The following is an 18,362-nucleotide window of genomic DNA, read 5'->3' as shown; positions in this document are numbered from 1 at the left end:
AGCTAGATCTCTTTGAAGTAAGATGCCGTAAACAAAGTGGCCAATGTTATGGGGGAGGAGGCGAGAAAGGAAGAGAGAAACAGCTAGTCATATCTGTGAAGTAAGATGCCATAAACCAAATGGCCAATGTTTATGAGGGACCAAATGACAGAGAGGAAGCAGCGAAAGAGCTAGGGTGATCTCTGTGAAGATAAAATGTCGTAAACCAAATGGCCAATGTTATCTTGTACTATGTAAACAAAAGGCCTTTGATGTGATGCATTCTGTGGAAACCTTTTCCTGTACCTCTGACCATGACTAATGTCTGAAATGTGCTAAGGGGACAAAAAAACCCTATTTAAGGCAATGTAATTCTGTTGTTCAGTGAGGTGAACGGAGGACGGTCAAGTGTCTGTAATGGTCACTTGACTGGAGTTCTCCCTCCCTTCCATCGGCCGATGTTAAGTAAAGTTTTGAACTGGTCTACCAAACAGTTTGTGTGGTGTCTGTTTATTAAGAAGCGAACCTGGTTTAGTAGTTATAAAAGTAGCTTTTTCATTGGCGTAGTTATGCAGGCCTCGCTGGGACCACATCAACAGCTGACTGTGCAAGAGGTTGCAGAGGTTGCCGGGATTGGAAGGGAGATAACTGAGCTTTATCGGCCCCCGTCGGATTCAGAAATGTGGTGTTGTATATTAAAGCTTTAAGAAGTCTGCCAGGTTGAGAAACAGGGGTCCCGGTTAGTGGGTCTGCTTCGTTGAGACACTTGGGTCGTATATTAAATGGTTAAAAAGTCAGCCAAATTGAGAAACTGGGGTCTCGAGTAGCGAGTCGGCCTGGTTGATATATTTGGAACGATTCGGAATTAAGAAGTCTGTTTTCTCTCTCTTTCTATGGGGAATGCTCTGGATAACAGTCTAACATATGTGTTATTTGAATCCTAAGTATAATAAGAAATTTAGAATGTTAAGTTACAAGTTGACCAAACGGTTAGGGGATGAAGCCTGGCCAGTAGGGGGAACATGGAATGTAGAGACATTTATATGGGAAAGGAAGGCAGGAAAGAAATGGAAGAAAGGAATTAAAACATGGGACGCAGACGCAGTGAAGAAGCATGAGGAGAGTATAGAGTTTGAAGTTGGATGGATGCTGTATGTAAGAAGGGGATAGAGTTAAGAAACAAGGATAACACTCAGAAAGGATGGAACGTATTGCAACTAGAATGCCAGTGGGCAGAGGAACAAGAGGAAATAATTAAAAGACAGACAGGAGGTGAGAAACAGGTGATGGTTAGTAAAAAATAAACCCAGTACTGGTAAATCCTCTGGAGGAGACTTCATGTCTGGCACGACGACCCTATTTGGTAATGAAGATGAGGAGTTAGATAATCTTGGGAGATGTCCACCTCCCTATGCCCTACCAGTAGCAATGGCATCTTTACCTGGGACATTTCCGTCAGTAACATCCCTATACCTTGAAGTTCTGACCTTACAAAGCTCCCCAGGATTGGGAGCACGGGAATGCCTTTCTGTGCGTAATTTGTTTAACGCATTGATGCTACCAGAACAGCTGGTCATTATTAAATGTACTGCACACACTGGTGCTGGGGACCCTATAGCAAAAGGCAATGAGTTGCTGATAGTGTATCCAAACAGGCAGCCTGTACATCCAAATGCGTAGTGACAGCACGTAAACAGATGCTAGTAAATAGAACGGTCCTGCCAAACATGAAGGAGGTATGTACATTACAGAGGGACGCCTCTTATATATAATATAACTATGGAAACAGGAGGGCTGTGCCATTGATACAGCACACCCCGCTTGGACAAGTTGGTGTACACTACATTTTTACCCGTCTTACCCATGCTGGTAAGGAGGGAATGATAGGATAACAAAGGAAATGTGGTGGCAGGCCTCTGAATGTAAAATTTGCCAACAAAGTAATCCAGGCAAACCATTTTAAGATACCCTCAGGGGTGACGCCAATGCCATCACGATCATTTGAATGCAAACAGATTGATCTTATTGAAATGCCAAAGGGCCCAGTGTTATAAATATTGCTTAGTGATATTAGATTTATTTAGCAGGTGGAGTGAAGCTCTACCAACCACTAATAATACTACTGAAACTATGGTAACATTGTTGTTAAGAGAAGTTATTCCCAGGTTTGGCCTACCTAATGTCATAAGCTAAGACAATGGTCCTCATTTTAACCACTATTAATAAGGAAATATGTGCACATTTTAATATTCGACTGCAATTTCACTGTGTACACCACCCACAGGCATCTGGGATGGTGGAAAGAGTCAATGGGGATTGCAAAACAAAATTACCCCGGAGGTAAATCCTTTTTCTGACAGGCAACTATGTTATAAAAAAATTGGGGATGAAGGGAAATTTGATGGAGAAATGAGGAAAGAGCTAGGGAGACTGAAAAGTCAAGGGGAGTCTGACTAATCATGATCTGGATCAATGTCCAATTAGGGTTAGGTAACCAGGATTTTGGTAAACAGAAGTCTTGTCAGAAAAAGGGAAAGTAAATTACAAAGAGAGCCTACCGGACGTGAGCACACAGTTAGCTGCAGACTCCGCCCAGGACAGGAAGGCTCTGCAGGAACGGAAGGGACGTCACGACCGCGGTGCCACAGGTGCTGTCGCCGAGGGAGGACGGACGGAGCCGCGGCTCGAGAGGCTAACAGAGGCTAAGAGGTTTGCCACGCACTGCAAGGGAGCAGTGGACCAGACAGGAAGAGCGGACGGAATTACCACTAGACAGCCAAACCAGTAGGTAATTTACGGCTGGGGTGAGTACTTTCACATTTATAGGAGGTAGGATTATATAAATAAGGGGTGTATCAATACAGTAGGGGATTCTTAAATAGGACCAGTTAATTACTTATATAAGATGGGCGGTCAGGAGATGTGCCAATACTGTGAGATGTGGGAATTTGTCGACACCATTGATGTAGAAGATCCCTACAGCTGCAGTAAGTGTTTGAGGCTAGAGGAACTCCAGCTCCGCATTGATGAGCTGGAGACCCAACTTCATACGCTGCGGTACATCAGGGAGGGGGAGTATTACCTGGATGTTTTGTGCCAGGGGATGGTCACACCGACCAGTTTAACTAATTCAGTAGGCAGTGAGCAAGGAAAGGAAGGTGTGGCCATAAGCGAGGCAGGTAGGGGGAACCAGGAGGAGATGCGGCAGGAGCCACAGCCCTTGTCCCTGACGAGCATGACCGAGGCTCTTACTCAATGTAAGGACGGGATCAGGGGCTGTGGGAGGGATGAGCAACCTGGCTGCAGCACCGTGGATCAGGAGGCCATTCAAGAGGGGGGAGTTAGAAGAAATGCCGTAGTGATAGGGGATAGTATTATTCGGGGGGTAGATAAGGTTCTCTGCGGCCAGCAGAACATGTCCCGAAGGCTGTGTTGCCTACCTGGTGCTAGGGTTAAGGATATCTCTGCGATGCTGGAGAGAAATTTGCAGAGGGAGGGGGAGGATCCAGTGGTCGTGGTCCATGTGGGGACCAATGACATAGGAAGGACGAGGAAGGAGGATCTGCTGAAGGAGTTTGAGCAGTTAGGGAATAAATTAAAAAGCAGAACCTCGAGGGTACTGATCTCCGGATTGCTACCTGAGCCACGGGCCAAATCGGCGAGGGTACGTAAAATTAAAAAGCTGAATGCGTGGCTCAAAGACTGGTGTGGGAATAATGGGTTTGGTTTCTTGGGCCACAGGCACCAGTACTGGGACAGGGGGGATCTGTTCTGTAAGGACGGACTTCACCTGAACGGTGCTGGGACTGGGGTCCTGGCAAATCATATAACTAGGGCAGTAGAGAGGTCTTTAAACTAAGTAGCGGGGGGGAGGTATCAAGGGGGGTAATAACGGCAGGGGTAGAGGAAATAGAGCAGGGTATCAGTGGGGAAGCGGAAAGTCAAAATGTGACAGGAGACAGAATGTGTGAAGATAAAGCTCTAGATGTAAAAGGGGCAAAAACGGAAAGGAAGGGTAGTAAAAATCACCTGAAAGTCCTTTATCTAAATGCACGGAGTATTCGTAATAAGATAAATGAATTAACGGTGCAATTAAGTATATATAGTTATGATATCGTGGCCATTACGGAGACATGGCTGCAAGGGGATCAGGACTGGGAGTTAAATATAGAGGGGTACTCGACAATTAGGAAAGATAGACAGGAAAGAAAGGGAGGAGGGGTGGCCCTTTTAATAAGGGAGGGAATAACGGCAATAGAGAGGAAGGATATTGCGTTGAAGGATCAGGATAGTGAAACAGCTTGGGTACAGATAGAGAATAACAAGGGGAAAAAAACACTAGTGGGTGTAATTTATAGACCTCCAAATAGCTGTGACGCTGTTAGTCAGAACATAAATCTGCAAATAGTTGACGCATGTAAAAAGGGAACTGCTGTAATCATGGGGGACTTCAATTTTCATATTAATTGGGCAAACCAAACTGGGCAGGGTAGACTAGAGGAAGAGTTTATAGAATGTATTAGAGACGGGTTCCTAGAACAGTATGTCACAGAACCGACAAGGGGGGAGGCAATCTTGGATCTGGTCCTGTGTAATGAAGCAGGATTAATTAAAAATGTCATAGTTAGGGACTCGTTGGGAACAAGTGACCACAATATGGTCGAATTCCATATTCAAATAGAAGGGGAGCAGGTTGAAACTCAGGCTAGGGTGCTTAGTCTAAATAAGGGGGATTATGAAGGTATGAGGACTGAGCTGATCAAAGTTGACTGGGATAGCAGACTCAAGAATAAGACGGTACATGAGCAGTGGTGTACGTTTAAGGGTCTACTGTATAACCTTCAAGAAAAATTTATTCCTATGAAGAAAAAAAGGGGTAAGGGTAAGAACAGTCAGCCATGGCTCAGTAAAACTATAAAGGATAGTATTCGGCTGAAGGCAAGGGCATATAAGGTAGCCAGAGATAGTGGGAGGGTAGAGGATTGGGAAGCATTTAAAGGTCAGCAAAAAATAACTAAGAGATTAATTAAGACGGGGAAAATAGACTATGAAAGGAATTTAGCGAACAACATAAAAACTAATAGTAAGAGTTTTTATAGCTATATAAAAAGAAAAAGGGTGGCTAAGGTGAACGTTGGTCCATTGGAGGGAGAGACTGGAGAGTTGTTGGTGGGGAACATGGAAATGGCAAAGGCATTAAACGAGTATTTTGTATCAGTCTTCACCATAGAAGACACAAAAAATATTCCAACGCTGGATAAACAGGGGGCGGTAGGAATGGAAGAGCTAAATACTATTAAGATCACCAAGGAGGTGGTATTAGGGAAATTAATGAGACTGAAGGAGGATAAATCCCCTGGGCCTGATGGATTACATCCAAGGGTCTTGAGGGAGATAGCGGTGGGGATTGTGGATGCATTGGTGATAATTTTCCAAAACTCCCTGGAGGCAGGAACGGTCCCAGTGGATTGGAAAATGGCCAATGTAACACCTATATTTAAAAAAGGAAGTAAACAGAAGGCGGGTAACTATAGACCGGTTAGTCTAACATCGGTGGTGGGTAAAATGTTAGAGACAATTATTAAAGAAACACTAACGGGGCACTTGGATAAACATGACTTCATCGGACAGAACCAGCATGGTTTTGTGAAGGGGAAGTCCTGTTTAACGAATCTGCTCGAATTCTTTGAGGAAGTAACAACCCGGGTGGATAAAGGGGAACCGGTGGATGTGGTATACTTGGACTTCCAAAAGGCTTTTGACAAGGTGCCACATAAGAGACTATTGCTAAAAATAAAAAATTATGGGATTGGGGGTAATATATTAGCATGGGTAGAGGATTGGCTAACAAATAGGAAGCAGAGAGTGGGGATAAATGGTTCATACTCGGGATGGCAACCGGTAACTAGCGGGGTTCCGCAAGGGTCGGTGCTGGGACCCCAGTTGTTCACAATTTAAATAAATGATTTGGAGGAGGGAACCAAGTGTAATATATCAAAATTTGCGGACGATACAAAAATGGGAGGAAAAGTAGGGGATGAGGAGGATAGGAAGAGTCTGCAAAAGGATATAGATAAGCTAGGTGAGTGGGCAACAACTTGGCTGATGAAATTTAATACTAATAAATGTGAAGTCATTCACTTTGGGAAAAAAAATGATAGGGCAAGTTATTTTCTAAATGAGGAGGAGCTGCGTTGTAATGCAACGCAAAGGGATCTAGGGGTATTAGTACATGAATCACTAAAAGTTAGTATGCAGGTGCAGCAAGCAATCAGGAAGGCCAATGGAGTTTTGGCCTTTATTGCTAGGGGGATTGAGTATAAAAACACGGAGGTCTTGCTGCAGCTGTACACAGTATTAGTGAGACCACATTTGGAATACTGTGTACAGTTCTGGGGTCCATACTTAAGAAAGGATGTACTAGCCCTGGAGGCAGTGCAGCGAAGGTTTACAAGATTAATTCCTGCAATGAGGGGATTGACATATGAGGAAAGGTTAAGTAGGCTGGAACTCTACTCTTTGGAGTTTAGAAGAATGAGAGGCGATCTCATTGAAACATATAAGATCGTGAGGGGCCTCGATCGGGTGGATGCACCGAGGATGTTCCCAATGATCGGGGAAACTAGAACTAGGGGACATAGTTGCAGAATAAGGGGGGGCTCTTTTAAAACTGAGATGAGGAAGAACTTCTTCACCCAGAGGGTGGTTAATTTATGGAATTCACTGCCCCAGGGAGCAGTGGAAGCAGAAACTTTAAATATATTTAAGACTAAAATAGATGGTTTTTTAGCTGCCAAGGGGATAAGGGGCTACGGGGAGAGGGCAGGGATATGGACCTAGGTATGGTTAGTATAGTAAGACCTGAGTGATCTCCTGGACAAGTGTCGATCGCCTGGATTGGGGTCGGAGAGGAATTTCCCGGATTTTTTTCCCGAATTGGACCTGGGTTTTTTATCCGTTTTTTTGCCTCCCCCAGGAGATCACGAGGTTCTTGGGGTGGAGAGGGGTGATAGCGGTATAAAGGGGAGGGTAGTGTCTTGTGTTCTGTGTCTTGTGTCTACTGTTTGTGGGTAAGTGTGTCTGTTTAGTGTTCAGCCATGAGCGAATGGCGGTGCGGGCTCGACGGACCTGGTGGTCTACTCTCGCACCTACTTTCTATGTTTCTATGTTTCTATGTCTTTGAAGATGAAATATTATATACTGCTGGTAAAACAATGTTTTTGTATATATACTGCTGGTAAAACAATGTTTTTGTATATGTACTGATTGTAAAGCAATGTTTTTTGTATGTGGAATGTGTGAAATTCGAAGCAATGAGCAAAGTTGTGTGTCGCTTTAAGAAGTTTGTCCTTTAAAATGCAAATGGACAGTTTATGGTGTGCTCCGTTAAGAAACAGGCATGAATGGGGGGCGAAGCTATACTCGAATGATAAAGTGTTGGTTGATTATAAATCTTTTGAACCAAGTTTAAAAAAGACTCATCCCGATTAAAGTGTTAAATGAGATTGGAAATGTCAAAATTACAGAGAAAAAGAAAATGTATTATTGATTACTGATTCTGAGTGAGTTCTTTTGGGAAAGATTGTTTTGATATGATAACAGAGGTTGTCTTTTAAAATGCAAATGAAGCAAGATTACTGTTTTCAAGCAAACAAAAAGATTTTGAAGCATGGGCTGTTTGAGAGAAATAATGGTAGATGAAAAATTGTATTATGACTTACAAAAGGGGGTTTGAGGGAACTCACAATGAGGGATGAAAAGGTGAGAAGATAAAGTAGATTGGGGAAGAGAACATATTTGGAGAATTGAATATTCAGGTGGAGAGAGCCTCTTCGGATATTATCGAATTAAAGAATAAATTCAAAGGGAAGTGTTAGGAAGGAACTGGAGATGCTGGCAGATCAAAGGAAGACAAAAGTGCTGGAGAAACTCAGCTGGGAACAAGATTCACAACTTTTTATTGATACAGGAAAAGCTGCTGTGTCCACCCCCTGGAGAGTGGGGGGGGGGAAGCCACCTACAGGCCCTGGGCAATTAACTAATTATGTATGGTCGGCAATTAACCCATGTCTTGCCAGATCTACATTCCCAGGTTGGAGGAGTTTTTGCTGGAAACCAGTGACCAAGGCCATAAAAGCTATACGATTATGGTGCTGGGACAAGAAGTAATTGAGATTGTGTTGAAAAGAACAACCAAGTGTTGCTAACAACATGAACTACTGTAAAGATTGAAGATCATCGTCGCTGGATACATTTGATTGACTGTGAACAGTTTGTGGAAACAAGGACGATGGGCTATTGATGCTCCCTGTATTCTGGGGTGGCCCAGCCCACATGGACTGAACTTTCTTCAGACTGGCAAGCTTGTGGACTAACCCACATTTAAAGGATGGTACACACCTCCTTTTAAACAAGGTTGAAGTCAAACATGACAAGCACAGCAAAGATAACCTGACTACAGACAGTAAGAGGTCTGCAAAGGCCAGTTAAATCTACCTGTTTTTGAACCAGTTACACCAGCACACGGGGAATTCCAAGCGAAGCCGAATAAAGGCTGAGCAATTTTAATGATCCTTTTCCTGTCCTATGGTAGTATCTTAGTGTCACGTCCGGGGGAGGTTGGTGGCCATTTAAAATGTTTGGAGGGACTTGTGGAACGATTGTCCACTATGAAATGATTGTGTTACTAGTGTACTATTAATTTGTCTGATGAGATGCTTATGGTCTTTCGTATGTACTCAGCAAGGACTGTAGTTGTTATCAAAAATTTGATAAAAGGATGGAATGATGAAGCTGAATTTTAGTTAAAATATAAGAAGATATTAAATTGGCTTCTGGGCTAGCTTACAGCTTATATTTAGTCTCAAATTAGGCTTGCCTTAGGTTGCGGGTGTGTGAGATAATAAATACCATAACATTGTCTCCCAAGTGACAAGCAGAGAAGAGCTAGATCTCTTTGAAGTAAGATGCCGTAAACAAAGTGGCCAATGTTATGGGGGAGGAGGCGAGAAAGGAAGAGAGAAACAGCTAGTCATATCTGTGAAGTAAGATGCCATAAACCAAATGGCCAATGTTTATGAGGGACCAAATGACAGAGAGGAAGCAGCGAAAGAGCTAGGGTGATCTCTGTGAAGATAAAATGTCGTAAACCAAATGGCCAATGTTATCTTGTACTATGTAAACAAAAGGCCTTTGATGTGATGCATTCTGTGGAAACCTTTTCCTGTACCTCTGACCATGACTAATGTCTGAAATGTGCTAAGGGGACCATAAAACCCTATTTAAGGCAATGTAATTCTGTTGTTCAGTGAGGTGAACGGAGGACGGTCAAGTGTCTGTAATGGTCACTTGACTGGAGTTCTCCCTCCCTTCCATCGGCCGATGTTAAGTAAAGTTTTGAACTGGTCTACCAAACAGTTTGTGTGGTGTCTGTTTATTAAGAAGCGAACCTGGTTTAGTAGTTATAAAAGTAACTTTTTCAACCGAACACATGGTTGTTGCCCTGTGGGTCTATGGAATTGGGTTCACATCCTGTCCTTGCATTCAAGTCTCCACATAGTAGCACATTTCCCTGGGCCTGGAAATAATTGATTTCCCTGTGGAGAGTTTCAAATATATCCTCTTCAAAATATGGCGATTCTATTGGGGGTATGTAGGCGGCACATAGATATATATATTTTCCAGTTATTCCAATTTTTTAATCTAGTTTCATCCATATATTTGATTTCCCCTGTTTTATTGATGTAATGTGACTGTCTAGTTCTTCTTTGTACCACACCAAGAGGTTCTGCCCTTATGTATATCAGTAGTTTTTACTGAGGGCACCATGACTTCATGGTACCCTGAGGGACAGTGAATGAACGTATCCTTTCGGTACCATGTTTCTGTTAATATCATTATATCAATGTGTCTTCTATAGACTTTAGGAACTCAGGGTTCCCAGTCTTCATCCCGAAGGTTGAAGAGTAGAGACCCTGGATATTCCAGCAGCCTATATGGAATGAACACATTTATTTTGTATTTATATTCTTTTCTTTTTTAATTTAAATAAAACCTATTTTGTGGGACAGGTGCGAAAACACTAGTTTTTTCTATAATTGGGGAATGTTAGGTAAAGTTTTGTATGCCATGGTAGGGCAGACTCATACTGCCACCTAGTAATAATACCTATATTAATAATCAATATCAACAGTACTAATATCAATATCAACAATATCCACAGTACTAATTCAGTGCAATCATATGCTGTTTTTATCAGTCACTCGGAAGGGACTTTTTATATATTTGTATCCTTTGTTACCATTGGAGGTGGGAACATAGGGTGTGCAGCAGCTGCCTGATCTCTCCCATCTCCGAGGAGATCCGCGGTTGTGGCTGGAGTGATGAGCTGGGGGCAATGGCGGCCCTGGCTGGGCTGTTCTGTCGCCTCGCAGTTTGGCGGGTGGTCCTGACATGGTGGGCGAAGGGAGTCCAGATTGGCCTCTTGGGTTCCCATTGATCGATGGGATGGGGAGGTTACGTCCCAGGGAAGTATCTTTGAGGTTATTTGCGAAGACCCTCACCCCCTGTCTGTTTAAATTTATTCCATCATGGAGGTCATATATATGTCTCTCCCTCTCTGTCTCTCTATCTGTCTCTGTCTCTCTCTCTCCGTTTCTCTGTCTCTCTCTATCTCTCTCTATCTCTCACTCTCTCTCCCTCTCCCGGTTTCTCTCTGCCTCTCACTTTTCCCTCTCTCTCTCTCTTTCTCCCTCTTTGTGCCTCTCTCTCCATCTCCCTCAGTCTCTCCCTCTCTCACTCTCCCTATCTCTCTGTCTCTCACACACACTCTCTCTCTGTGTCTCTGTGTCTCTTTCTCCCACTGTCTCTCTTTCTGCCTCTCGCTCTCTCTCTCTCCGTCTCTCACTGACTGTCTCTCTCTCTGTCTCTCCCTCTCTGTCTCTCTCTCTCTGTCTCTCTCTTCGTCAGTCTCTCTCTCTCTGTCAAAATCTCTCTCTCTTCCCTTACTCTCAGTCTGAAGAAGGGTCAACCCGAAATGTCACCCATTCCTTCTCTCCATAGATGCTGCCTGACCCTCTGAGGTACTCCAGCACACTCTCTCTCTCTCTCTCTCTCTCTCCATCTCTATGTGTCTCTCTCTGTCTCTCTCCCTCTCGCTCTGTCTCTCTCTTCCTCTCTGTCTCTCTCTTCCTCTCTGTCTCTCTCTCTCTCTATCTTTCTCATTCTGTCTCTCCCTCCCTCTCTGTATATCTCTTTTTCTCTCTCCATCTCTCTATCTCTCTTTGTCTCTTTCTCTCTTTCTTTCTCTCACTCTCTGTCTCCCTCTCTGTCTCTGTCTCTCTCGATCTATCTCTGTCTCTCACTCACTCTGTCTTCTTCTTCTTGCGTATGGCGTGCACATCCTAAAGTTGTAGGACAACTTGATCTAATTGATCTTATTTGATTGTGCACGCCAGGTTGATTGAAACAGGGCAGTGCGTGAAGGTTGCATTCTCCCACCCCGCCTTCTCTCTCTCTTTCTCTCTCTCCCGTCTCTCTTTCTGCCTTTCTGTCGCTCTCTCTCACTGTATCTCTCCCTCTCTCTCTGTCTCTCTCTCCCTCTGTCTCTCTGTATGTCTCTCCCTATGTATCTGTATCTCTCTCGCTGTCTCTCTCCCACTGTCTGTCTCTCTTTCTCTTTCCGCCTGTCTCTCTCTCTCTCTCTCTCTCTCTCTCTGTCACTGCCTCTCTCTCTGTCTTTGTATGTCTCTCTCTTTGTCTTTCTCTCTCCCTCTCTCTGCTTGTCTCCCTCTGTGTCTGTCCCTCTCTCTCTCTCCCCCTCTCCGTCTCTCTCTTCTCTGTCTCTCCTCCTCTGTCTGTCTCCCCCTCTCTCTCTGTACCTCACTCTCTCTCTCTGTCGCTCCCCCACCTCTCTCTCTGTCTCCCTCTCCCTGACTGTACCTCTCTCCCTCTCTGTCTCTCTCTCTCTCTGTTAGTGTGTGTGTCTCTCTCTTTCTGTTTCTCTCTCTCTGTCGCTCTTTCTCCCTCTGTGCCTGTTTCTCTTTCTCTGTCTCTCTCTCTGTGCCTGTCTCTCTCTCTCTGTCCCCCCATTCTCTCTCTACCCCTCTCCCTCTCTGTCTCTCTCCGTCTCTCCCACTGTCTCTTATTCTCTCTGTCTCTCTCTCTCTGAGTATCCCTGTCTGTCTCCGTCTGTCTCTCTCTCTCTTTAGCTTTCTCCCACTGTCTCTCTCCTCTCTCTCACTCTCTCTCTCTCTGTCTCTCTCTTTCACTCTCTCTGTCTGTATCTGTATCTCTCTCCCACTGTCTCTCTCTCCCTCTCTCCCTCCCTCTCTCTCTCTTTCCCACGGTGTCTCTTTCTCTTTCTCTCTCTCTGTTTCCATCTGTCTCTTGCTGTCTTTCTTGCCATAGAGGGAGTACAGAGAAGGTTCACCAGACTGATTCCTGGGATGTCAGGACTTTCATATGAAGAAAGACTGGATAGACTCGACTTGTACTCGCTAGAATTTAGAAGATTGAGGAGGTATCTTATAGAAACTTACAAAATTCTTAAGGGGTTGGACAGGCTAGATACAGGAAGATTGTTCCCGATGTTGGGGAAGTCCAGAATAAGGGGTCACAGTTTAAGGATAAGGGGGAAATCTTTTAGGACCGAGATGAGGAAAACATTTTTCACACAGAGAGTGGTGAATCTCTGGAATTCTATGCCACAGAAGGTAGTTGAGGCCAGTTCATTGGCTATATTTAAGAGGGAGTTAGATGTGGCCCTTGTGGCTAAAGGTATCATGGGGTATGGAGAGAAGGCAGGTACAGGATACTGAGTTGGATGATCTGCCATGATCATATTGAATGGCGGTGCAGGCTCGAAGGGCCGAATGGCCTACTCCTGCACCTATTTTCTATGTTTCTCTCTCTCTGTCTCTCTCCCTCTGTGTCTGTGTCTTTCTGTTTTTCTCTCTCTGTTTCTCTCTCTGTCTCTCTCCCTCTCTCTCTCTCTCTGTACCTTTCCCTCTGTCTCTCTCTCCGTCTCTCCCTCTCCCACTGTCACTTATTCTCTCTGTCTCTCTCTCTCTCTGTGAGTATCCCTGTCTGTCTCCCTGTCTGTCTCTATCTCTCTGTATCTTTCTCCCACTCTGTCTCTCTCCTCTCTCACTCTCTTTCACTCTCTCTTTCACTCTCTCTGTCTCTGTATCTGTATCCCTCTCCCACTGTCTCTCTCTCCCTCTCTCTCTCCCCCTCCCTCTCTCTCTCTCTTTCCCACTGTGTCTCTTTCTCTCTCTCTGTTTCCATCTGTCTCTTGCTGTCTTTCTCTCTCTGTCTCTCTCTGTGTCTGTGTCTTTCTGTTTTTCTCTCTGTTTCTCTCTCTCTCTGTCTCTCCCTGTCTCACTCTCTCGCTGTCTCTCTGTATCTCTCTCTATCTATCTCTTTCTCTGTCTGTGTGTCTCTCTCTGTCTGTCTGTCTGTCTGTCTGTCTCTCTCTCTCTCTCTCTCTCTCTTTGTCTGCTTCTCTTTATCTCTCTCCCTCTGTCTCTCTCTCTGTCTGTCTGTCTCTGTATCTCTCTCTGTCTGTGTATCTCTCTCCCACTGTCTCTCTCTCTTTCTCACTCTGTCTCTGTATGTCCCTCTCTGTCACTCTATGTCTGTCTGTCTCTCAATCTCTCTCTCTCTCTCCCTCTGTGTGTCGTTCTCTCTCCCCTCTCTGTCTTTCTCTGTGCCTCTCCCTCTATATATCTCTCTATATCTCTCTCTCTGTCGGTCTCTCTCTCTGTCTCTCCCCCTTTCTCTGTCTCCCTCTCTCTCTCTCCCTCTCAGTCTATCTCTCTATTGCTGTCTCTCTCTCCCCGTCTCTCTATCTCTCTCCCTCACTGTCTCTCTCTTTGTGTCTCTCTCTCTGAGAATCTCTGTCTGTCTCTCTGTCTCTGTCTCTGTTCTCTCTCCCATTGTCTCTCTCTCTCTCCCTCTCTATCTCTCTTTCTCACTCTCTGTCTCTCACTCTCTCGCTGTCTCTTTCAATTCAATTCAATTTCAATTAAAAAACTTTATTGGCATGATAAAAACATTGTTATATTGCCAAAGTATAAAACACGACATAGATATTTAAAATGCATACGTATAAATACAAGTATACAGTGCATGGATAGATATGTCCCTGTACATAAACTCGCAATAGGCCTATAGCCCTTTATTGATTACTACACGTTCTTGCAGCTGTAAGCAGTACAACACAATAGCAAGTTTAGCAATTCAATATTAATTTCTTAGTGTCAGTTAATGTCAATTAGTGTGTGCGTACATATGTGCATGTTGGTCATTCACCGTCTCTCAGGTTATGGCAGGCTGTTGCGTATTGTGCACCAAGATGTGCCGTATTTACTTCTAAAATTCTTAGTTTTGATGTATCGTCTAGTTCTTTAAAATCAGGGGTTGCCACACTGAGTTTGTAAAAGTATGCTTTCCTTGTTTTGTCAAATTTTTTGCATTTTAGGAGGAACTCTCTCTCACTGTCTCTATCTCCCTGTGCCTGTGTCTCTCCATCTCCCTCTTTCTCTCTCTCTCTGTGGATCTGTATCTCTCTCTCTCCCCATCTGTCTCTGTCTCTCTCACTCTCTCTCGGTCTCACTGTATCTCTGTCTCTCTCCCTCTCTCTCCCTCTGTGTCTGTCTCTCTTTCTCTTACCCCCTCTGTCTCTCTCCCTCTCTCTGTGTCTCCCCCCTCTCTCTCTCTCTGTACCTCTCTCACTGTCGCTTCCTCTCACTCTCTGTCTCCGCCCTCTCTCTCTGTTTGTGGGCCTCTCCCTCTCTCTCTCTCTCTCTCTGTATCTCTCTCACTGTCTCTCCCTCTCCCTCTTTGTCTGTCTCTCTTTCTCTCCCCTCTCTCTGTCTCTATGACTCTGTCTCTATGTCTCTGTTTCTGTCGCTCTCTCTCTCCCTTTGTGTTTCTCTCACTGCCCCCCCCCCTCTCTGTCTCTCTGTCTCTGTCTCTCTCTCTCAGTCCGGACCGCTCCCACCCCCCTTATCCCTGACACTCACCGGCACCCTGGTCGCCCTCAATGTCCGCTCACGTCCCAGTCTCTCCGTCCACAGCAACGGCTCCTAAACCCTGCAGGAGGGAACACAGAGGGTCAACAAGCTGGTAAACAGGACATTACTGACGCGGCAACATTATTGGGGCCTGAAGGTTGGGGGGTGATCAGTGGAGGGGAGGGGAAGAATGAGGGTTGTGGGGTTTGCGGGGTGGGGGGAAGTAGGGGTTGAGGGGTTGATGGGGTGATGGGGTGAGTGGGGGAGGGGTGTGAGTGAGTGGGTGAGTGGGGGAAGCGAACTCCGCTCTCTCTCTCTCTCTCTCTCTCTCTCTCCCCGTCTCTCTCACTCTCTCTCTGCATCTCTCTCTTTCTCACTGTCTCTTTCCCTCTCCCTCCCTCTGTCTCTGGTCTTTCTCTGTCTCACTCTCTGTCACACTGTCTCTCACTCTCTCGGTTTCTCTCTCCCTCTCTCTCTCGCCCTGTCTCTCTTTCTCTGTCTATGTGCTCTGTCTGTCTGTCTCTTTCCCTCTCTGTCTCTTTTGAGTGTCTCTCTCTATGTGTCCCCCTCCCTCTGTCTCTCCCTGTCACTCTCTCTCTCTCTCTGTCTCTCCCTCTCTGTCTCTATCATTCTCTCACCCGAGGTAAATGTTATAAATCCACAGGGGAACGGAATAACCATATAACAATTACAGCACGGAAACAGGCCATCTCGGCCCTACAAGTCCGTGCCGAACAACTTTTTTTCCCTTAGTCCCACCTGCCTGCACTCATACCATAACCCTCCATTCCCTTATCATCCATATGCCTATCCAATTTATTTTTAAATTATACCAACGAACCTGCCGCCACCACTTCCACTGGAAGCTCATTCAACACCGCTACCACTCTCTGAGTAAAGAAGTTCCCCCTCATGTTACCCCTAAACTTCTGTTTCTTAATTCTAAAGTCATGTCCTCTTGTTTGAATCTTCCCTATTCTCAAAGGGAAAAGCTTGTCCACATCAACTCTGTCTATCCCTCTCATCATTTTAAAGACCTCTATCAAGTCCCCCCTTAACCTTCTGCGCTCCAGAGAATAAAGACCTAACTTATTCAACCTTTCTCTGTAACTCTGTAAACCCAGGCAACATTCTAGTAAATCTCCTCTGTACTCTCCCTATTTTGTTGACATCCTTCCTATAATTGGGCGACCAAAATTGTACACCTTACTCCAGATTTGGTCTCACCAATGCCTTGTACAATTTTAACATTACATCCCAGCTTCTATACTGAATGCTCTGATTTATAAATGCTAGCATACCAAAAGCCTTCTTTACCACCCTATCTATATGAGATTTCACCTTCAAGGAACTATGTACGGTTATTCCCAGATCCCTCTGTTCAACTGCATTCTTCAATTCCCTACCATTTACCATGAAGGTCCTATTTTGATTTGTCCTGCCAAGGTGTAGCACCTCACATTTATCAGCATTAAACTCCATCTGCCATCTTTCAGCCCATTCTTCCAAATGGCCTAAATCACTCTGTAGACTTTGGAAATCCTCTTCATTATCCACAACACCCCCTATCTTGGTATCATCTGCATACTTACTAATCCAATTTACCACACCCTCATCCAGATCATTGATGTACATGACAAACAACAAAGGACCCAACACAGATCCCTGTGGCACCCCACTAGTCACCTGCCTCCAACCCGACAAACAGCCATCCACCATTACTCTCTGGCGTCTCCCATTCAGCCACTGTTGAATCCATCTTGCTACTCCTGCATTTATACCCAACAGTTGAACCTTCTTAACCAACCTTCCATGAGGAATCTTGTCAAAGGCCTTACTAAAGTCCATATAGATAACATCCACTGCTTTACCCTCGTCAATTTCCCTAGTAACCTCTTCAAAAGATTCAAGAAGATTAGTCAAACATGACCTTCCAGGCACAGATCCATGTTGACTGTTCCTAATCAGACCCTGTTTATCAAGATGCTTATATATATTATCTCTAAGTATCTTTTCCATTAATTTGCCCACCACTGAAGTCAAACTAACAGGTCTATAATTGCTAGGTTTACTCTTAGAACCCTTTTTAAACAATGGAACAACATGCGCAGTACGCCAATCCTCGGGGACTATTCCCGTTTCTAATGACATTTGAAATATTTCTGTCATAGCTCCGGCTATTTCTACACTAACTTCCCCCAATGTCCTAGGGAATATCCTGTCAGGACCTGGAGACTTATCCACTTTTATATTTTTCAAAAGTGTCAGTACTTCTTTTACTTTGAAACTCATAGTATCCATAGCTACTCTACTAGTTTCCCTTACCTCACATAATAATAATAATAATAATAATAATAATAATAATAATAATAATAATAATAATAATAATAATAATAACTTTATTTATAGAGCACTTTAAAAACAACCACTGTTGCAACAAAGTGCTGTACATGACTAATCATGGACAAAAAATATTACACGACAATAAAAACATTAAAAGAGAGAGTAAAAACAATTAAAAAAATTAAAAGAAACATTAAAAACACTAAAACAGGAGCAAAGTCTCATGCAGGGTCAAAAGCCAAGGAATAGAAATGGGTTTTAAGATTGGTTTTGAAGATGGACAGTGAGGGGGCCTGTCTGATGTGCAACGGCAGAGTGTTCCATAACGCCGGAGCAGCAACAGAGAAGGCTCTATCCCCTCTGAGCTTCCGCTTAGACCTCGGTACCTCCAGGAGCAGCTGATCAGCTGACCTGAGGCAGGAGCGTAGGGATGAAGCAGCTCAGAGAGGTAAGGCGGGGTTAGGCCATTTAAAGATTTAAAAACAAATAAAAGAGTCTTAAAATGAACTCGAAAGTACACCGGGAGCCAGTGGAGGGAGGCCAGAATTGGCGTTATGTGCTCCCTCTTTCGAGTTCCAGTTAAAAGGCGAGCAGCAGCATTTTGAACCAACTGGAGACGAGCCAGGGAAGATCGAGCAACTCCAAAATAGAGTGCGTTACAGTAATCCACCCAGTCTGGGGGGGGAAACTGAGGTAAATAACGTTAAAAATAATCTGTCTCTCTCTCTCTGTTCTCTGTATCTCTCTCTGTCTCTGTCTCTCTCTCTCTCTTGTCTGTCTCTCTCTCTGTCTGACTGTCTGTTTCTCTCTGTCCCACTCTCTGTCCCTCACTCTGTCTCTCTCCCTCTTTCTCTGTCTCTCTCCCTCTCTCTCTCTCTCTTTCTCTGACCCTCTCTGAGTGTCTGTCTCTCCCTCTCTGCCTACCTCACTTTCACTCTCTGTCTCACTATCTCTCTTTCTCTCTCTGAGAGTCATAGAAACATAGAAAATAGGTGCAGGAGTAGGCCATTCGGCCCTTCGAGC

At 44.5% G+C, this 18,362-nt stretch overlaps 1 protein-coding gene across 1 annotated transcript in view; it reads right to left on the bottom strand.

Moving 5' to 3' along the window:
• LOC116967992 (zinc finger protein 135-like) overlaps positions 1 to 801 on the bottom strand; it is a 36,265-nt gene extending 35,464 nt beyond the window's left edge. Inside the window, exon 1 of the mRNA XM_033014627.1 lies at positions 792 to 801. The gene's annotated coding sequence lies outside the window, so the exon portion shown is untranslated. The remainder of the gene's footprint in view (positions 1 to 791) is intronic.
• Between the last annotated feature and the right edge of the window lie 17,561 nt (positions 802 to 18,362).

This window comes from Amblyraja radiata, chromosome 43, assembly GCF_010909765.2.
Source record: "Amblyraja radiata isolate CabotCenter1 chromosome 43, sAmbRad1.1.pri, whole genome shotgun sequence".
Lineage (NCBI taxonomy): Eukaryota > Metazoa > Chordata > Chondrichthyes > Rajiformes > Rajidae > Amblyraja > Amblyraja radiata.
The sequence above is the reverse complement of the archived record's forward strand: the minus strand, read 5'-3'. Positions and strand labels throughout refer to the sequence as shown.